This window comes from Globicephala melas, chromosome 6 (genome assembly GCF_963455315.2).
Source record: "Globicephala melas chromosome 6, mGloMel1.2, whole genome shotgun sequence".
Taxonomy (NCBI): domain Eukaryota; kingdom Metazoa; phylum Chordata; class Mammalia; order Artiodactyla; family Delphinidae; genus Globicephala; species Globicephala melas.
Window position 1 is genome coordinate 88711534 of NC_083319.1, and position 23389 is coordinate 88734922.

The 23389-nt window shown below is 37.5% G+C and overlaps 1 protein-coding gene across 3 annotated transcripts in view; it reads right to left on the reverse strand.

Annotated features, from left to right (window-relative positions):
• Positions 1 to 21695, reverse strand: part of PTPDC1 (protein tyrosine phosphatase domain containing 1) — an 89850-nt gene extending 68155 nt beyond the window's left edge. For 2 of the 3 annotated variants that reach the window (XM_030847249.2, XM_060301153.1), the window contains exon 1: positions 21554 to 21695. The gene's annotated coding sequence lies outside the window, so the exon portion shown is untranslated. Of the gene's footprint in view, positions 1 to 21394; positions 21482 to 21553 lie in introns of those variants that run through there. The other variant, XM_060301156.1, reaches the window with a different exon arrangement.
• Positions 21696 to 23389: the final 1694 nt, after the last annotated feature.

Consider the following 23389-nt stretch of genomic DNA (forward strand, 5'->3'; position numbering starts at 1 on the left):
TTAGGAATAAGGACTTCTCCAGTGGCGCAGTGGTTAAGAATCTGCCTGCCGATGCAGGGGACATGGGTTCGATCCCTGATCCGGGAAGATCCCACATGTCACAGAGCAACTACACCCGTGCGCCACAACTACTGAGCCAGCACTCTAGAGCCTGTGAGCCACAACTACTGAGCCCACGTGCCACAACTACTGAGACTGCGCACCCTAGAACCCGCGCACTGCAACTACTGAGCCCACGTGCCACAACTACTGAACCTGCACGTCGCCAACTACTGAAGCCCACACACTCTAGAGACAGTGTGCCACAACTACTGAGCCTGTGTGCTGCAACTACTGAAGCCCGCATGCCTAGAGCCTGTGCTCTGCAACAAGAGAAGCCACCACAATGAGAAGCCTACACACTTGCAACGAAGAGTAGCCTCTGCTCGCCACAAATAGAGAAAGCCTGTGCGCAGCAATGAAGACCCAATGCAGCCAAAAAACAAATAAAACTTTAAAAAATTTTAAAAATTAAAATAAAATTAGGAATAAGACAAAGATGCCCACTCTTGCCACTCCTGTTCAACATAGCATTGGAAATCCTAGGTAGAGCAATTAGATAAGAAAAAGAAATAAAACACTGTTACTATTTGTGGATGGTATGATTATATGTTAAAAACCCTAAAGACACCACCACAAAATTATTAGAAGTAATAAACAAACACAGCAAAGTTGCAGAATACAAAATCAACATACACAAATTTGTGGTGTTTTTAACACACTAACATTGAGCTAACAGAAAGAGAAATTAAGAAAATAACCCCACTTACAATCACAACAAAAAGAATAAAATAGCTAGGAATAAAGTTAACCAAGGAGGTGAAAGATCTGTACATTGAAAACTATAACACACTGTTGAAAAATACTGAAGAAGAGATAAATAAATGGAAATATACTCTGTGCTCACAGACTGGAAGAATTAACATTGCTCAAATGTCCTAAAGCAATCTCAGGTTTGAAGTAATCCCTATCAAAAATTCCAAGGACATTTTTCACAGACACAGAACCAAAACTTCTAAGACTTATATGGAACCACAAAAGACCCCTGAAGAGCCAAAATAATCCTGATGGAAAAAAAACAAACAAAGCTGGAGGTATCACACACCCCGATTTCAAATATTACAAAGCCATAGTAACAAAACAGCATGGTATTGGCAGAAAAAGTTACATAGATCTATGCAACAGAACTGACAGCAAGAAATAAACCCACACATATATGGATAACTAATTTATGACAAAGGAGCAAAGAAAATACAATGGAGAAAGCCTAGTCTTTTCAATAAATGGTGATGGGAAAACTGGACAATCACATGCAAAAAAAGAAAAATGAAACTAGACCACTATCTCACATCATACACAAAAATCAACTCAAAGTAGATTAAAGACTTGAATGTAAGATTTAAAACCATAAAACTCCTGGAAGAAAACATAGGCTGTATGCTCTTTGACACTGATCTTATTATTTTTCTAGATAATGTCTCCTCAGGCAAGAGAAACTAAAGCAAAAATAAACAGGACTCCATCAAACTAAAAAGCTTCTGCACAGCAAAGGAAAATGTCAACAGAACGAAAAGACACCCTACTGAATGGGAGAAGATATCTGTAAATCATATATCCAATAAGGGATTGATATCCAAAATACATAAAGAATTCATACAACTTAACAACAAAAAAACCATATGACCTTATTTAAAAGTGGGCAAAGGAGCTTCCAAAAGAAGACATACAGAATGCCAACAGGCACATGAAAACAACACTATTTATTAGAGAAATGCAAATCAAAACCACAATGAGATACTAACTCATGCTTGTTAAAATTAACAAGCTATGATCAAAAAGGCAAGAAATAACAAGTTTTAGCAAGTATGTGAAGAAAAGGGAATGCTCATACACTATTGGTGGGAATGTAAATCGGTGTAGCCACTAGGGAAAACAGTATGGAGATTCCTCAAAAAATTAATAGAACTACAATAAGGTCCAGCTATCCCTCTTTTGGCTATTTATCCAAAGAATACAAAAACACTCGCTCCAAAAGATACACGGACCCCTGTGATCATTGTGGCATTATGTACAATAGCCATGATATGAATATAACCTAATTGCCCATCTTGTGATGAGTGGAGAAAGAAGGTGTAGATAGATAAATAGATAGATGTGTATATACTAGAATACGCACTACTCAGCCATAGAAAAAGAAAGAAATCTTGCCATTTCTTTCAACATGGATGGACCTTGAGAGTATTATCCTAAGTGAAATATGTCAGATGAATAAAGACAAATATCATATAATTTCACTCATGTGGAATATAAAAAACAAATTTTAAAAAGTTGAATAAACTAAACCAAACATATATACAGTGAGCGTAGTGGTTACCAGAGAGGAAGGTGTGTTGTGGCAGGGGGGTGAAATGGGTAAAGGGGGTCAACTATGTGGTGACAGGTGGAAACTAAATTTTTGGTGAGCTGTAATGTATACAGAAGCAGAAGTATATTATTGCACACATGAAGCTTATATAATGCTATAAACCAATGTTACCTCAATAAAGAAATAATTAAAACAAAGAAAAAAATAGAAAATCTGAATAGACCTATATCAAGTAAAGAAACTAATTATTCCAAAAACTTGCCACAAAAAAAGCACCAAGCCTAGATGGTTTTACTGGTGAGTCCTACCAAACATTAAAGAATTAACACCAATCCTTTTCAAGCTCCTCAAAAAACAGAAGAGGAACATGTCACAATTCATTCTACGAGTACAGAATTACACTGATACTAAAATGAGAAAAACAACACAAGAAAATTATAGACCAGTATCTCTTATGAATATGGAAGAAAAAAATCCTCAAAATATATTAGCAACAAACCAAATGCAACAACATACAGAAAAGTATACACACCATGATAAAATGGAATTTATCTCAGGAACATGAGGTTGGTGTAACACTCAAAATCAATAAAATACCTCATATCAGTGGAATAAATGACAAAAACCACATGATCATCTCAACAGACACAAAAAGCATTTGACAGGCCATATATGAGAAACCCACAGCCAACATTGTCCTCAATAGTGAAAAACTGAAAGCATTTTCACTAAGATCAGGAACAAGACAAGGTTGCCCACTCTCACCACTCTTATTCAACATAGTTTTGGAAGTTTTAGCCACAGCAATCAGAGAAGAAAAGGAAATAAAAGGAATCCAAATCGGAAAAGAAGTAAAGCTGTCACTGTTTGCAGATGACATGATACTATCCATAGAGAATCCTAAAGATGCTACCAGAAAACTACTAGAGCTAATCAATGAATTTGGTAAAGCAGCAGGATACAAAATTTATGCACAGAAATCTCTGGCATTCCTATACACTAATGATGAAAAATGTGAAAGTGAAATCAAGAAAACACTCCCATTTACCACTGCCACAAAAAGAATAAAATATCTAGGAATAAACCTACCTAAGGAGACAAAAGACCTGTATGCAGAAAACTATAAGACACTCATGAAAGAAATTAAAGATGATACAAATAGATGGAGAGATATTCCATGTTCTTGGATTGGAAGAATCAACATTGTGAAAATGACTCTACTACCCAAAGTAATCTATAGATTCAATGCAATCCCTATCAAACTACCACTGGCATTTTTCACAGAACTAGAACATAAAATTTAACAATTTGTATGGAAACACAAAAGACCCCGACTAGCCAAAGCAATCTTGAGAACGAAAAACGGAGCTGGAAGAATCAGGCTCCCTGACTTCAGACTATACTACAAAGCTACAGTAATCAAGACAGTATGGTACTGGCACAAAAACAGAAAGATAGATCAATGGAACAGGATAGGAAGCCCAGAGATAAACCCATGCACATACGGTCACCTTATCTTTGATAAAGGAGGCAGGAATGTACAGTGGAAAAGGACAGCCTCTTCAATAAGTGGTGCTGGGAAAACTGGACAGGTACATGTAAAAGTATGAGATTAGATCCCTCCCTAACACCATACACAAAAATAAGCTCAAAATGGATTAAAGACCTAAATGTAAGGCCAGAAACTAATAAACTCTTAGAGAACAACATAGGCAGAACACTCTATGACATAAATCACAGCAAGATCCTTTCTGACCCACCTCCTAGAGAAATGTAAATAAAAACAAAAATAAACAAATGGGACCTATTGAAACTTCAAAGCTTTTGCACAGCAAAGGAAACCATAAACAAGACCGAAAGACAACCCTCAGAATGGGAGAAAATATTTGCAAATGAGCAACTGACAAAGGATTAATCTGCAAAATTTATAAGCAGCTCATGCAGCTCAATATCAAAAAAACAAACAACCCAATCCAAAAATGGGCAGAAGACCTAAATAGACATTTCTCCAAAGAAGATATATAGACTGCCAACAAACACATGAAAGAATTCTCAACATCATTAATCATTAGAGAAATGCAAATCAAAACTACAGTGACATATCATCTCACACCAGTCAGAATGGCCATCATCAAAAAATCTAGAAACAATAAATGCTGAGGGTATGAGAGGGTATATGAGAGGGTATGGAGAAAAGGGAACACTGTTGCACTGCTGGTGGGAATGTGAATTGGTATAGCCACTATGGAGAACAGTATGGAGGTTCTTTATAAAACTACAAATACAACTACCATATGACCTAGCAATCCCACTACTGGGCATATACCCTGAGAAAACCATAATTCAAAAAGGGTCATGTACCAAAATGTTCATTGCAGCTCTATTTACAATAGCCAGGAGATGGAAACAACCTAAATGTCCATCATCGGATGAATGGATAAAGAAGATGTGGCACATATATACAATGGAATATTACTCAGCCATAAAAAGAAACGAAATTGAGCTATTTGTGATGAGGTGGATGGACCTAGAGTCTGTCATACAGAGTAAAGTAAGTCAGAAAGAGAAAGACAAATACCGTATGCTAACACATATATATGGAATTTAAGAAAAAAAAATGTCATGAAGAACCTAGGGATAAGACAGGAATAAAGACAGAGACCTACTAGAGAATGGACTTGAGGATATGGGGACGGGGAAGGGTAAGCTGTGACAAAGCGAGAGAGTGGCATGGACATATATACACTACCAAACGTAAAACAGATAGCTAGTGGGAAGCAGCCGCATAGCAGAGGGACATCAGCTCGGTGCTTTGTGACCACCTAGAGGGGTGGGATAGGGAGGGTGGGAGGGAGGGAGATGCAAGAAGGAAGAGATATGGGAACATATGTATATGTATAACTGATTCACTTTGTTATATTGCAGAAACTAAGACACCATTGTAAAGCAATTATACTCCAATAAAGATGTAAAAAAAAAAAAGCATTTGACAAAAACCAACATCCTCTCAAGATAAAAACACTCAATAAACTAGCATTACAAGGGAATTTCCTCATACTGACAAAGGGCACCTAGGAAAAACCCACAACTAACATCATAAGTAACGGTGGAATACAAACAGCTATCCCCTAAGCTCCAGAACCAGACAGACATACACTCTTATCACTTCTGTTCAACACTGTAATGGGGGTTCCAGTCAGAGCAATAATGCAAGAAAAATAAATAAAAGTCTTCCATATTGCAAAGGAAGAAATAAAAGAATTTCAATTTGCAGATGATGTAATGATTAGAAGAGTTTAAGGAATCCACTAAAAAAAAAAGCTATTAGAATAAACAAGTTCAGCAAGTTGTCAGGATACAAGATTGATATACAAAAACAACTGTATTTCTGTAAGTTTAAACTAAATATAAATTCTACTTCTATAAGGTCTGTAAGAAAAAGATGCTCTTTATCAAGCTGAGGCAGTTCCCCTCTATTCCTAACTTTCTGAGAGTTTTTAATGAGTCAGTGTTGAATTGTGTCAAATGCTTTTTCTGCATCGAGTGATATAAGTGTGTGACTTTTGTCTCTTTAACCTGTTAATATGGTCAGTTACACTGATTTTCAAATACTGAAGCAGCCTTGCATCCTCTTTCAGCAGTGTTTTAGGCAGCTCACAAGTTTTTGATATGATGAAATTTCATTCAGTTTAACATATTTCCCCCACTGAAAAAAGCATGTCCACTCTTACCACTTTTACACAATACAGTATGGAGGCAAAATTATGTTTATTCAAAGATGACACATCAACTATGTAATCTGATGCAATCCACAAAAAACCTACTAGAAATAAGCCAACTTAACAAGGTTACATGATCAACATACAAAAATTAATCATATTTTTATATAAATCATAAATAATAAAATTAGAAAGCACATTTACAATAGCATCAAAAATAATGAAATATTTAGGGCTACATCTAACAAAAGATGTGAAAAGGTTGTATACTGAAAACTGTAAAACACTACTGAGAAAAAATAAAGAGGACCTTAAAAAGGGGCAAGATCTACTGTGTTAGTAGTTCAGAAGACTAAGATATCAATTCTCTCCATAATGACCTATAGATCCATCACAATCTCAACCAAAATTTCATGAGGTTTTTTTGCAGAAATTGACAAGCCAATTACACAACTTATATGGAAATACAGTAGCCAAAACAACTTGAACAAGAAAAGTTTTCAGTCTAATACTTCCAACAGCAATAAAAACAGTGAGGTAGTAGCATAAAGCCAGATAAATGGAGCAATGAAACAAGAAAAAACAATGTCCAGAAATATACCCACACCTACTGGACAACTGATTTTTGACAAAGATATAAAGGCAGTGAAGTAGAAAAAAGTATGCTCTTTTCAACAAAGTGTGCTGAAACAACTGAATATCCCTATGCAAAAAACAGGAACCTCTAATGACCTCTCATACCACAAACAAAAATTGACTCAAGGGCTTCCCTGGTGGCGCAGTGGTTGAGAGTCCGCCTGCCGATGCAGGGGACACGGGTTCGTGCCCCGGTCCGGGAAGATCCCACATGCCGCGGAGCGGCTGGGCCCGTGGGCCATGGCTGCTGAGCCTGCGCGTCCGGAACCTGTGCTCCGCAACAGGAGAGGCCACAACAGTGAGAGGCCCGCGTACCGCAAAAAAAAAAAAATTGACTCAAAATTGATAATATGCCCAAATTTGAGAATTGATAGCATAAACTTTATAAACATGAAGCAAAAACTGATAAAACTGAAAGGAGAAATAGACAAATTGCCTACAGTTAGCCCTCTATACCCACAGGTTCCCTACTCATGGATTCAACCAACCATGGATGGAAAACATTTGGAAAACAAATTCCAGAAAGCTCCAAAAAGCAAAACTTGAATTTGCTACATACCTGTAACTAGTTACATAGATTTCAGCTTGTATTTACAACCATTTACATAGCATTTACACTGTATTAGGTATTATAAGTAACCTAAAGATGTTTTAAAGTATACGGGAGGATATGCATAGGTTATACACAGAGACAACACCACTTTATATAAGGGACTTGAGCATCGATGGATTTTGGAATCTGGGGTTGGGGGCGGATACTGGAACCAATCCACTGTGGATAAGTGGGATGACTGTATTTACAATTGGAGGCTTCAACAACCTTTTCCAAGTAATTGATAGAACAGGTAGGCAGAAAATCAGTAAGAATACAGATGACCTGAACAGCACTATCAATCAACTTGATACAACTGATATTTATAGAACATTCCATCTAACAACAGGAGCACACACAGAACATTCATCAACATTCTGGTACAGAAAACACAATTTAACAAATAGAACAGAAACCTTACAAAGTATATTCTCAAAGCATACCAAAATAAAACTAGAAATCAGTAACAGAAGATAGCTAGACAATTCAAAATATTTGGAAATCAATTTTTTATATACTTTTGGCTGCGTTGGGTCTTTGTTGCTGCACACGGGCTTTCTCTAGTAACAGGCGAGCAAGGGCTACTCTTCATTGCAGTGCCTGGGCTTCTCATTGCAGTGGCTTCTCTTGTTGCAGAGCACTGGCTCAGAGCACTGGGCTCTAGAGTGCAGGCTCAGTAGTTGGGCACATGGGCTTAGCTGTTCCACAGCATGTGGGATCTTCCTGGACCAGGGCTCGAACCCATGTCCCCCGCACTGGCAGGCAGATTCTTAACCACTGCACCACCAAGGAAGCCTCAAATATTTGGAAATTAAACAACATAGTTCTAAATTATATATGAGTTAAGAAATCTCAAGATAAATTTGAAAATATTTTGAACAAAATAAAAATGAAAATACAATTCAACTTGCACAGCATGAATATACTTAATATCATTTAACCACTTAAAATGGTTAAGATGGTAAATTTTATGTTATGTATATTTTACTACAATTAAAAATAACTTTTAAAAATACATCAAAATTTATGGGATGCAGCTAACGTAGTGCTTAGAGAGAAATGTTTAGTATTATATATTTTAGAAAAGAAGAAAGTTCTAAAATCAATAACCTAAGCTTTCAACTTAGGAAACTAGATAAAGAAAAATGAATTAAACCTAAAGTTAAAGGAATGAGATGATAAACCTCTAATCAAAGTAACCAAGAAAAAAAAGAAGAGACTACAAATTAACAATATCAGGAATAAAACAGGTATCATCACTACTAAAACCAAAGACATGAAAAGATAATAATGGAATACTACAAACAAGTCTGTGCCCATACATTTGATAATCTGGATAAAATGAACCAGTCCTTGAAGGGCACAAACTACTGAAACAAACTTAAGGAAATATAGATAATATAAATAGTCCTATATCTAAAAAAGAAATTAAATTAGTAGAAAACCTTCACCCCCCCCCACACACACAAAAGGAACACAAGGCTTAGATGGTTTCACTGGTGAATTTTACTACATATTTAAGGAAGAAATAATATCACATTTACAGTCTCTTCCAGAAAACATGGGAGATCACTTCCCTACTCATTTTATTAGGCCAGCATTAACCTATTCCAAAACTAAAATATACAGTTGACTCATGAACAGTGTTGGGGTTAGGGATGTTGACCCTCCATGCAGTTGAAAATCCGCTTGTATAACTTTACAATCAGCCCTTGGTATCCACAGTTCCACATCTGCAGAGTCAGCCAAACAGGGTTCGTTCAGTACTGTAGTATGTATTTATTGAAAAAAATCTGTGTATAAGTGGATCCACACAGTTCAAACCCATGTTGTTCAAGGGTCAACGGTATTACAAAAAAGAAAACTATAAAAGAGTATCTTTCATGAATTTAGATGTAAATATATTAGTCAACTGAATCCAGCAATATATAAAAAGGGTAATACATCATGATCACATGGGCGTTCATACCAAAATTGCAAGGTTGGTTTAACATATGTAAATTAGTCAATGTAATTCATCATTTTAATACATTGAACAAGAAAAATCATGTAATCATATTAATACATAAGCAGAAACAGTTCAACATCCATTCATGATAAAAACTCTCAAAAAACTGAGAATAGAAGGGAACTTCACTAACCTAATAAAGATTATTTTTTAAAAGTCACAGCTAACATCATCCTCAATAGCAAGATGTTAAGTTTCCCCCTAAGATCAGGAACAAGGCAAGGATGTCCTTTCTCACCACTTCTAATTCAACCTCATACTAAAAGTCCTAGCTAGTGTATTCAAATAAAGAAATGAAAGGTATACAGACTAGAAAGGAAGAAATATGCAAAACTGCTTTAATCACAGACAACATAACTGCTATGCAGAAAACCCCAAAGTATCCACCAAATAACTCCTGTACATAATAAATGAGTTTAGCAAGGTCAAAAGTTACATAGTCAATACACAAAAGTCAACTGCTTTTCTATATACCAGCAACGAATACTCAGAATTTGAATTTTTAAAAATAATAAATTTATAATAACATCCCCCAAAATGAAGTCCTTAGGTGTAAATCTAACAAAATATGTACAGGATTTGAGTATAGAAAACTAGAAATCACTGATGAAAGAAAGAAAATCTAAATAAATAGAGGAGATATTTTGTGTTCTTGCCCTGGAAGACTCAACACAGTAAAGATGTCAATTCTCTGTGGCCTAATGAAATCCCTACTGAAATTCCAGCCAGGTTTTTTATAGACATACATAAGCATATTCTAAAATTTTATGAAAAGGTAAAGGTACTAGAATAACTAATTCAATTCTGAGAAAGAAGAACAAAAGTTGAAGGATTTATATTACCTAATTTCAAGACTCACTGTTACAATAATGAACACAGGGTAAGAATAGACACATCAATCAATGGGATAGAATTGAGAGTATGGAAACAATAGAGTATGGAAACAGACCTACAAAAATACTGTCAATTTTTTGACAAAGGTACAAAAGCAATTCAATGGAGAAAGAACAGTCTTTTCAACAAATGATGCTACACGTTGGAAGTCCATATGCAACAAATTGAACCTCACATCTTACACAAAAATTAACTTGAAACGGATCACAGACCTAAATGTAAAATGCAGAAACTATAAAATTTCTAGAAGAAAATGTAGGGGAACATCTGCATAACTTTGGGTTTGGCGATGAGTTTTTAAGTACAATACCAAAAGCAAAATTCATAAAAGAAAAAAATTTAAGTTGGACTTAATTAAAATCAAAACCCCTTGCTTTGTGAAAGACACTGTTAGGAGAATGAAAAGACATACTGGGGGCTTCCCTGGTGGCACAGTGGTTAAGAATCCACCTGCCAATGCAGGGGAAACGGGTTCAAGCCCTTGTCCGGGAAGATCCCACGTGCCATGTAGCAACTAAGCCCGTGTGCCACAACTACTGAGCCTGTGCTCTAGAGCCCACAAGCCACAACTACTGAGCCTGCGAGCCACAACTACTGAGGCCATGAGCCACAACTACTGAAGCCCACGAGCCACAACTACTGAAGCCCACATGCCTAGAGCCTGTGCTCCGCAACAAGAGAAGCCACCACAATAAGCAGCCTGCGCACCACAACGAAGAGTAGCCTCTGCTCACCACAACTAGAGAAAGCCTGCGTGCAGCAACAAAGACCCAACATAGCCAAAAATAATAAATAAATAAGGAAAGAAAGAAAGAAAAGAAAGAGAGAGAGAGAAAGAGAGAGAAAGAGAAAGAAAGAAGAAAGGGAAGAAAGGGAAGGAAGGAAGGAAGGAAGAAAGGAAGAGAAAGAAAGAAAGAATGAAAGAATGAAAGAAAGAAAGAGAGAAAGAAAGGAAGGAAGGAAGGAAGGAAAAAAGAAAGAAAGAAAAGAAAGAAAGAGAATGAAAAAACATACTGGGAGAAAATATCTGCAAATCACATACTGACAAAGGACATGTTTCCAGCATATACAAAGAAACTTTTAAGGTTGAATAAGAAAACAACCTAATTTTTTTTTTAATGAGCAAAATGAGAGAGGGAAATGGTGAGGAGAGAGGGCAGGAGTGAGAGTGAGAGCAAGACTGACAGGAAGGATAGGTTTCAGGATAGAATATGATTACCATTCCCAAGAAGCCTACTGCTTTTTTTCTGTTTATATATTGGTAAATTATAAAATTATAGATATCCATATAGTGTATTTTTATTTAAGAAAAAAACTAAAAGGCCATCAGTGTGTATAAAAGTGTGGTTACTGTGGTATTCTTCTTGTAGACAAGAAACTGGTATTAATTTGAATACTTTTGAGTAAGAAATGGTTGAGCAAATTATAGCACATATTTCTTATGGAATGAAAACCAGCTGGAACAAGTTAGATTTAAATGTACTGACCTGGAACACTGACTATAATACAGTGATAAGTTAAAAAATAAAAGCAAGTTGCAGAGTAATAATTTTAGTCTAGTTAGGTTTATATGTAAAACATTTCAAAATTATAGAAAAAAATGCATTTCTGTTACTAGAAGCATAGGGGAAAAACCTGCAGCATATGTGTCAATTTGTTAACACCAGTTATTTTAAAAGATTTAGGTTTGGAGCAAAAAGGGAGCATTTATCCTATTTTATTTCCTTTATACACTTCTGTATTGTCTGAACTTTGCTTTGAAATTAAAAATTAAACCTTGATATTCTATTTTTTAGTTCCTACTGAAATAAAAAAAAAAATGGGCAAAAGATCTATTCGTAGTTACCAACTGCCAATACCTGGAAACAACCAAGATGTTACAATCCTGCTACGAACACCATTCTGTGATCAAACAGAAAGAGCCATTAATCTATGCAACAACATGGATAAATCCTAAATGCATTATGCCAAGTGAAAGAATCCAGTCTGAGAAGCCTACATCCTGTATGATTTCATTTATATGACTTTCTAGAAAAGACAGAAAACAGATCAGTTTTTTTAAGTGGTCTGGAAAGGGCAGAGGAATGGCTAGGTAAAGCACAATTTTTTAGAGCCATTAAACTATTTTGTCTTGCACTACAGTGATGGATACATGATGTTATCTACTTGTCAAAACCCACGGAACTTCATAGCACAAGGAATCAATGTAATATTTTTAAATGAAAATTAAAACAAAACTCAACTAAGAGGGTGGAGGGGGGGAATTCCAGCACGGAATGCAGACTATGACAAAAGAACTTAATTGTATTACAAATGTATGACATAACCCCACTGGAGAGGATGGGGAGAAACGGCTCTAAGTATCTTTGGAAATGACTGGAGACGGCAGGACAAAACAAAAGGAACTGTATATAAACACTATACTGTAGTTGGTAATGTTGTTTCTCGAGGTACTGGTTAACAATTCTGATACTGCTGTACTTGTACACTGCGACTGATAAAATAAGTAAAAAGATGGGGAATGGTAGAAGCTAGATTTCTCACTGTTGGAATGGGAGTTTACAGATAAGTAAGGGGAAGAGGCTAAAATGAACCATGTAGTTCTGAACTAGAGTCTGAGACATCAGTGGGAACTCCTGTTTAGCTTAAGTTAGGAACTGATGAGTAACAGTAGAAATAATACAGATGTGTATACATACACAGGTTAATATACATACATTTACTTTCTAACACTGACAGGGCCTAAAGGCAGTGACACCCCAGTTTCAATGATGAGCAGATTAGATCAATGCCTGGTTTCTAATACCATTCTACAATAAAAGGATCTGCGGATCCTTGTTGAAATGGCTGATTTTATATAAAAAAGAATGAAATAATGCCCTTTGCAGCAACATCGATGGACTTAGAGATTATCATATTAAGTGAAGTTAAGTCAGAAAGAGAAAGACAAATACCACATGATATCACTTACATGTGCAATCTAAAATATGACACAAATGAACTTATTTACAAAACAGAAACAGACTCACAGACATAGTGAACAGACTTGTGGTTGCCAAGGGTAAGGGGAGTGCGGGAGGGATGGATTGGGAGTTTGGGATTAGCAGATGCAAACTATTATATATAGAATGGATAAACAGCAAGGTCCTACTATATAGCACAGGGGACTATATTCAGTATCTTGTAATAAATCATAATGGAAAAGAAAAAAATAAGCAACAACAAAAACAAACAAAAAGAAATGGCTGATTTTAGGGGTGGAGCAAGGAATATACAAGATGATCCTGGAGCATCCTACAGTGCCAGAAAGTAGGAAAGTGCTCAAAACACAAACTGCTGGGACTATGCCAACGTTCTTTCAGCCAACTGGAAGAACTCCCAATGGCAAATGCTGGAACAATTTGAGCAACAAAATAAATAATACAGTTTTCAGTTATAACTGTCTGGTAAGAGAAAACTTTGACATCCTCAATAATAATAAAATTAGGTCATCTTTGATATTTTTCCAACTTTCAATCATGTAAAATTGTGTCTTTGTGCAAATATATTTTTTTCAAAGTCAGAAGACAGAACATACAAGGAACATAACTGAAAAAAGACAGATAAACTGGAATATGTTTAGAGGGGAAGAGGCCAGGATAGTTAGGGACTCACATGAACAACAGTCCAATTCAATATAATAAATATTTGAGCTGCTACTAGATGCCAAGAACTATGAGAGTAATGGGGAATATAAGGATAAATAAATAGGCCCTGACCTTTAAAAACATAATTGTCTGGTAGAAAGGATGAAAACATATACTCAGGGAGTAATGAAGTGTGGAAAAGGAGTCAGAGTTGTTCACTATGACCTGAGGGATAGGCTTAGGAAAGAAGGGTGGATATTGTACCAGGCTCCCTTGGTCTCAATGTCTAGCACAAAGTGAATGATTGCTATATGTTAAAATCTCTTCCCCAAATGCCCACAGGACAAGATTCACTCTACTGAAACCAATAAATTTCACCGCTTATGTGACAAAAGGATATTACTTCTAGTCTATATTGTTATAGTCACCTAGAAAAGTTAGTTTTAAAAAAGTATAAAATTTAAGTCCAAAATTTAATATAAAGAAAAATAGTTCAATTTTATTTCCATCTTCACCAATGTGAGGAATTTTGAAGTTTGATTTGTCTATCTAGGAGGTCTACCACTGATCCAAGTAATAATCAATTAGACAACAAGACTTTGAAAGGTACAAGCTAAAAGCATAATTATTCTACAATCTTTTTATAGCAATTTAGACCATTAATGGCATTCACACTTTAAAAATACACAAATAATCAGAACTGTGTTTTCCCTGTTTTGAAATATCTAATCATTTGCATAAGACAGAAGAGAAGAAAATTATCTAAATGAGAATACTTTTCCCATGTGCACCAGGAACCACACACAAATAGTCACAGAGAGAAGAAAACCTCCCCTGTGGTCCTGCTTATCATCTTTGTTTTCAATGAGCTTTTGCTCAAAGGAAAGAAAACAGTGAACTAGAGTCAGTTGATTCTTTACAGCCTTTTACTGACAAAATTAGGCAGGCTAAATTAGATGCATGGTAGGACCTGTGCAAAACAGACTTATAGAATGAAGGAAATGTGGAGATTACAAGGGCTGAGAAAATGAACTCAGCTATGGGGAAGAAAGGAAGACATAGCAGTCCAATAATAGCATTCACCAGGACATGATAAAGTAAGCTTGTTCAGATAAGCCACCAATATAAAGTACAGAAACATAAGAAGTGTTCAAGAAATGACAGCAATGATGACGATGAATATTATAACGCATCCATGTCAGGATGATCAACATCTGGGAAGAACCTAGCCTGCAGGAGAATTCAGATGGAGGAGCTGGGAAAGACAGGGGCTAGCATTAGCTGCAGTACATTATATCAGGGACATATTAAAATATTAAAAATTGATTTAAAGTGGTAAAACATTTCTATTAAGGAAGTCAAATACAAAAACTGTACACATACTTTGTAAAAATAAATAGGCAGAGAAAAAGGACTTGAAAGAAATTGACCAAAAATGGGAGTGTGATTGTTTTTTTCCTTTACACATTTCTATATTTTCCATTATTACTTATATTAGTTCTTATTTTGTTATCACTCAGATTATTAAAACAAACTTAAAAAGTTAGTATGCTCACGCTTTTCCCTAAAGACACATGATGGGCCAGATATCTATAGATGCGCAAGGGAAGTTGAAATCTGTTATGGTTTATAAAAAGGGTGGATAAAAGATTTCAACCTTGGAATAGGAATAAGCCCATCCATTCACAAAACAGGTTCAAAACAGATAATGTATACATATTCAATTCAAATAGAGTTAAAGCACTCAAGGGAGAGCTATCATTTGATATGACCATTATGAATAGAATTCACTATAGATTAGGAAAGAGAAAGGCAAATTAGATTAGTCAACTAATGGAACATTAACAGTGGTGGGATGCTAAGTGTTTTTTTCTGTTTGGCCTATTGGTATTTTCTAAATTTTTAAACATTTAATTTTTAAAATTTTCTCCTTTTATAGAAATAAATTTGTCTTCAAAAGATTCTATAGTTGCACTGGTTACAATTATGTACACTTTTGGGTATTTACTTTCATACTACAATTTAAAACCCATTCCTACCGTTGTTTTTAATATCCAATATAAACTTAATCTGTGGCTTGAGTCATTTATGTATAATTTCTCATAGAGTATAAAGACATTGAGAATGAAAACAAAAATACTGCATATTTCAAAACAGGGATATTTAATAGTCAAATATATTTGCACATTAGCAACAGATAAAACAAAATTGCTAGAGAGTTTGAAGTAATACACAAAAGGCAAGATGGAATTTAAAAACTGGGCCATTTTCTTTGGAACACAAAAAAACTTAAATTTGAATGTCTATTACTCAACCCTAAACATATTTTTATTCAGATATCTCCCCTTCCCCTACAATTCTGAGCAAGAATTCCAGCATATGATTTTTATTTTCCCACATTACTACAAACCCTCCCAACTCCACTCTTGATGGGAAGTTGAAATCTGTTATGGTTTATAAAAAGGGTGGATAAAAGATTTCGACCTTAGAATAGGAATAAGCCCATCCATTCACAAAACAGGTTCTCTAGCAAATAAAGTAAAAACTAAAAATGCTGAAGGATTGGCTGAAAACGTTTGAAAAGATGAGATCTTAAGCGTTAGTATGTAACTGACTAGATAAACCTTCCTTCAGAGATTCCCCCAACAGAACCCTCCTGGGGGTGGGAGAATGGGCAGTGGGGAGTAACGGGGACAGAATTAAGGATGGAAAGGAGCAGAGAAGTGGATTTTGTTGGTAGATTGGGTTTCTGAATTTATCCTGCAGAATAATTTAATAAATAGATTCTTGTAGTCCCTATTCTAGCAATAAAACATCTGCTTACAAAGAACGGGAATCATGTGAATAAAAAAGCATATTTATTTGCCATGTAATACTAGATTAAAAAATACAAGCTGTGAAATAGAATGCAGAGTATGATCTCATTTTTATCAAAGAAATATATAAATAAAATAGGTACACAGAGAAAGACCAGAAGAATATATATCAAAATATTAACAGGGTGTATTTTATTTTATTTTCTGATTATTAATATTTTCTAAGTCTGATACTGAATATATATTACCTTTATACCTTTATTTTCTTCCTAGAAAACATTATTTTTAAAAGTCAATATATATTATATGAAAACTTCTTGGGAAACAGTATTGTGAATAGAATAAAATAAAAACACAGTCACAGAGAGTAGCAGCTACACAGCTACAGCTACACAGAGAGTAGCACTGACATATATACACTACCAAATGTAAAACAGATAGCTAGTGGGAAGCTGCTGCATAGCACAGGGAGATCAGCTTGATGCTCTGTGACCACCTGAGGGGTGAGATAGGGAGGGTGGGAGGGGGGCTCAAGAGGCAGGGGATATGGGGATATATGTATACATATAGCTGATTCACTCTGTTGTACAGCAGAAACTTAAAACAACATTGTAAAGCAATTATACTCAATAAAGATGTAAAAAAAAAATCCACAGTCACAACACTAAATTAAACTACGGGGCTATTTAATTCCTAGAATAGAAGATTTTTTAAAATGGAGAAAATATAAATTCTCTAGAACATTTTCCACCTAGAGCTGAATTAGTCTTTATAAAGATATAAAAGTAACATAATCAAGATTGACTTTGCAAAGGCATGTTTCTAAATGAGAAAATGTTTCCATGAGTAGCTAAGATCACTTGGCTCTTCTTAAACTTAAAGAAATTTGTCACTGAATCCATAATAACAGATCCATTTAAACTACTATAATGTCTAGCACGTAGTAAGTATTCAAATTTTTTTGATGAAATAAAGTCCTGAGTTCATTTATGCAGCCAGACAACCTGGCTTTTGAAGGGGAGAGTGCCACAAATTATTAGATCAAGTGTGCAGAAGAAATGGTGCTGCTTGAACTGTAGTGAATAGAAATGACTCAGAGATCAAAAGGCATGCCTTTGTTTCCCTCAAGTACTATTTGTGGGCTTTCTCCAAACCATTCTCTACCTGCAATGGTCAACTCCTTGTGTTATAAACACAGCAGCATCCAGACAGGAAAGTATGATCCAAAGACTGAAACTTATTCACACCCAAGAGAAAGAGCAAAGAGAGGAAGTATTCTTTCATAGCAGCTAGAATGAGGCTGGGTGATGATCTTGAGGTAGAACCTACTACTCAAAAAGTTATGGATTAAAATCATAAAGGTTTATTACCCAAGAGAACAAATGTTAGGTTTTAAACCAAGACAAAAAAAGCATGTCCAAATACTTAACTACATAGCCCAGAAAACATGATCAATAACAAACTGAGAAAATGCTAAAGCTGAATCCCTATTAATATTCTTAAGTTATTTTTTTCAGGCAAGTGTATATAGATAGGGAGTTTCAAATTTTCATCATTGTAACTAGCCACTTGCAAAATTCAGTTTTTTTAAAAATCCAATTTGCTCAATTTACTGTGATCAGATTGATCACTGATAAACTAGAAAAATAAAGATATGTAACTTCTAAATTATATCTAAAATTACTGGACTTATATCTAAAGTTTCTTAGACACCTGTTTTACAATGGTCAGTCCATATTCACTGTGTGTTAAAATTCCCATGGGCTTAAGAATCAATAAATTTTACAGAAACCATAGAGGAAGATGTTTTTTGGACACAATTTTCTACCAAGCTAGGTACCCATGTTAATTTCTATTAAAGGGAATAATTTCCAAGAAAAATATTATAACTTATTTAAAGTCAAGGTAAAGAACTATCAACATTGACAGTTCTATGGAACTGTAAATCACATCTCTTGCATCAATTGTAAAAATTACAGTATTTCAGATCTCGGTAATCTTTAACTGTGATCATTTATTTTCCTTAAGTTCTCCATTTTCTGACACACAATCTACGTTCACAATCTTAACTGAGACTTTTTAGAGAATTTTCTAACCAATATTTGTTACAAATTAAACTCAGTGAGGAACACAGTTCCTTATCATGTTAACACTGAGACACTTTACAGTCTTATTGTCCTGGCATTTATCACAATCTGTAATTACCTTGTTTTATTCATTTATTGTCCTTTTCTTATATAATTTTTGTAAGATAAGGGACGTTGTTTGTCTTCTTCACTGGTATATCCCCTACATTTAGATGCCTGGCACTAATAAGTGTTCATAAATGTTTACCGAATTAACAAATGGATGATTTTGGTCATAGCAAAATGTGATAAAGAGCTAGATAGTCTATGCCCTTAGATTTCTCAAAGAAAAATTTAAAAGGTGGTTCACTATTATTTTTATGGATTTTGTTTATGCCACACATAGAAGATCCCCAAAAAAACCCTCTGCATCTCTTTTGGAAATGAAAATAACCTCAAATATTATACAGCAAGATTGGAACTCACAAATTTGCTCTAAAAAGAGTGAGGGAGAAAGAGAACTAATAGTAGAAAAAGAGTTGTGCTTAGTACTCTGGTGGCTTTATAAATGCTGTCTCAGATAAACCCCTGGTGGCACTGTCCCCATCTTAAAGATGAGCTAAGTGAGAAAAACAGAGGAAGTCAATGGCCCAAGGTTAAAGTGTTGGAATTGGGATTGGAACATGAAGTTTTCCTTAAACCAAAACCCACTTTATTTTCTCTATCCCATACTGCCTCCACAAGAGCCAGAAAACTAAAACCTTTTCAGCAACAAAGTGCATTAAATGATAATAATTGCAAAGAAATGTTTTGATTATTCAACTTATATTTTTTAGAACAGGAAATATATAAGCAAACTAAGTAATTAAACATATATTTTGGTGAGGTTGAAGTGATATGGGAAAGAACAGATAAAGTTACTAGAGAAGAAATATTTCAGTGTATACATTTTCATTCCCACTATACCATTTATTTTAGAACTAAAGAAAAACCTTCAGATTTTGAGGAATTTGGAAGAAGAATGAGACATGCTTTCAAGAAAACTGTGATTTAAAGTTTATCTTCAGCATAATTTTCTGATTTCCAATAGGAATTGTGAAGTTCAAGCCTATCTCTTGGAAGAATTTTCTAAATTTTGTGAACTTGAACAATCTATGATTGTTCAATGATTAACAAGAGGGAGATCATTAATTAACAGTAGAACAATACAACGGAACATGAACATTGTTAGACTGGTAGCATTATGACTGAATTGTGGCTTTTAAACTTTTTTTCATGGTGTTTTAAAGTTTAATATTAACTTTAAAAGAAATGCCTTGAGCCTGGTTTTTCAGGAGGGTCAGAATAGCAGTGAAGGAAGCTCTACAAAAAAAGGAAGGAAGCAAGGGAGGGAGGAAGGAAGGAAGGGAAAGAAAGAAGGAAGGAAGGGAGGGAGGGAGGTAAGGAAGGAAGGGAGGGAGGAGGAAAGAAAGAAGAAAGGAAGGAAGGGAAAGAAGGAAGGAAGGAAGGAAGGAAGCGAGGGGGGAGGAAGGGAGAGAAAGAAAAAAAAAGCAAAATTGTCAGCACTTTCTCAAACAGAGCTGTGCAACATGCTGTCTCATAAACTTTGGCTTCTCCCAACAAAGGACTTCCTCCCAAAGCTTGGTTGGTCACCTATCTGGAAGAGGAGATGGAATCTCTGATCTGGAAGGGGAATTTTGAATCCCTAGGGTACAATCCCATGAGGACATGGGGACTGGGTGGGAAATTAGACTAGAGTAGTTGTTCTCCAAATGATCCCTGGATCACCAAAATGGAATCACCTAGTAAAGTTATTAAAATGCAGATTCCCGGTCCCAGATACTGAATTCACATTTCTGGAGTGGAGGGTGCTGGGAATCTTCATTTTTAAAAAGTCACAAAGTAGAATTCTTGGTTGGGACATAATTGGACCACAGGCTGAGAGGCAACATGATGTGCAGGTGGGTTTGGAGCCATAGAGACTTGGGTTTAAATTCCAGTTCTTCCATTTAATAGCTCTGACTGCAGCACATCACCCAAACGCTTTGACTCTCAATTTTCTCATTATAGAAAGTGGAATGACAGTTTGTTTTGGAGACCAAGTAAAATTATGTGTGTGTACATGTATGGTGTCACAAAACTTTTCTAATAGTTAGATGACCTCTCAGGTTCTTCCAACTCTGTCTATAAATGCTAGTTTGTTTTAATCCTTTAATATATACAAGTATCACAGGAACGTCTGTTTACCTCTTCCCTTAAAGCAGTGTTTCTCACCTTTTTCTCATTTCCCCACTCTCTCCCCCAGAAGCCTTTCTAGGCATTTTCTCTTCTAATTCCCCCAGCCCCTATTAACATTTTAACGCCACATGTACATCTGCTTATATTCTGTGGCCCTTTGCAAAGCCACAAGCCATTGTATTTTCTAAGACCTTTCTGACCCCCAGGTATATGAGCACTATTACCCATGTTGAGAATGCCCATCCCAGGGAGACGTGACTTGGTCAAGGTCACACCACAAATCAGGAAGAGAATCTGGTCTACATAGGTCACAAACTGATGGTCTGGAATCGGCCCGTCAACAACTTGTTTGGTTCCCCCCGTGTTTACTTATTTACTTTTAATTAGTTACTAACATTTAAAAATCAGGAGCTTCTACAGGAGAATGGCGACATTCAGCTTCTCGAGATCCAGGTCGGGTCCTGGGTGGGGCTGAGGACGGCCCCTCGCGCCCCGGCCCTGCAGCCCTGAGACCCAGGCCAGTCCCCCTCACTGAGGTGCCCTCCAGCACTCACCACGTGCTGATCCAGACGTTTAGGACGGTGTTGGAGTCGCAGGCGCAGCTACGTTAGCTGCAAGTCGCGCACCTCTTCCCCGACTCCTCATCCAGAGTCCTAGCAGCGGCGGGCGGGTCAGCTTCGCAGCTTCCACCGCCGGCCCCGCCCCACTCGCTCCCCTCCCGCCGGCCCAGCCTCAACCGAACCCCACAGGCCGCGCTTCGCCGGGATGTCCCAGAGGCCCCGCCGCCCCCCGCAGCAGGATAGGCAACACTACCGCCCCTCACGGCCTTGCTCTACCAGGCCGCCCGCCTAGCAGACCGCTCACCGCCGCTGGGCGCTCGGGGCTGAGGCAACTCTGCCTCTGCGGTCCCCGGTCCGCCCCCGCCTCCTCGTACCGCACCAATCGCCGCCGCGCGCTGCCGCACGTGACGCGCGCTGGCGAATGGCAGCTCGACACAGCCCATGACGCCGCTGGAAGCCCCGGGCGCTTTCAAAGCGGGCGGCGGGCTGAGGGGGCGGCGTGGCGCTAGCTGGCTACAGGGCCGCGAGAGGGGTCCTGATAACGTGGGTGGTCTCGGGCTCGGTTCTGCACGGCTGCGGGTAGCCGAAGTCCGGCTCTGACTCCCTCTGCTCTCCCCGGAGGACACCGGAGTTCGGTGGGAAAAGGAAGGGAAAGGAGTACGGACGAGGGCTGACAGAGTATGGGGCTTGGCCAGCCTCTCTGCCCTGGACCTGGAGTCTGTTACCCGCCTTTTCTCCCTCTATTGTCATCCTGGTCCAGCCCCACTCTTACGGGCCACCTGGCCTCCAGCTAGTCCCAGGATGTTCCCAAGGACACTGCAAGGGATGGGAATACTGGGATTAGAGCAAAGCCCAGCAGTCAGTCTCACACTAGCTGTTAACAGATGGACTGATGGGTTCGCCTGCATCCCCAAATTCCAACATCTTAAACACATATGGCTTTTGTCTTCTCTCTCAGAAAGTGTTAAGTAGGTACCCCAGGGATCCAAACTCTACTCTATACTTACTGCTTGGCTTCTATCCCCAAATTTGGGCCAAAATTTTTGTTGGAGCTCCAGACATCACGTCTTTTATTTTATTTTACTTTATTTTGTATTAAACTGTAGTCATTGTATTCTTCACCACTACTCTTTGCAGAAAAAGAAAATAAAAAGCCAGTTTCATTTAAGAAAGTCATAGATGAAACAGTAACAATTATTAACTATATTAAAACTTGACCCTTGAAATATACATATCTTTAACATTCTATGATGATTGTCTGGAAAGGCATTTGGTCTATGAGGTTGAATGATATGATATGACATTGCCGTTTGTTCTAATCAAATACCGTTTGAGTTGTGAGCTTGTAATAGAGCGGGGCAACGTACAGCCATTAGTACTTGGCCAGTTACTGGGCACCGTTATTGCGCAGCCTCGGGTGAGCTGGGGGGCCCAGGAAACAGGCTGGGGGCTGTGTCCTGCAGGACTCTAGAGCCCTCTCCAAGGCCGCCCACTGGCTGCACCCAGGCCTTAAGGCAGCGGTGAACCTCTCCCCCATCCCTGCCCCTTTGGCCCCTTCTGCAACCTCTGCATCTTCAGTCTGTCTGGGTCGCAGTCTGCAGGACCTGGCCCCTGCCATCTGAGCGGCCTAAGGGCCAGGCTCCCTCAGTGATGACAGCTGGGTAGGGTCTGGGGACCTGGCCCTGAGGGAGCTGCCTCTTCAGCCAGGCCTGGGCACTGGCGGGAGGACCCAGACTGGGTGCTGGACAAACGCTCTGGGGCAGGGTAACCGGCCCCTGCAGGCACCCCCTCCTCTTAGCCAGGACCTGGACCTCGGAGGGTGAAAGTTTT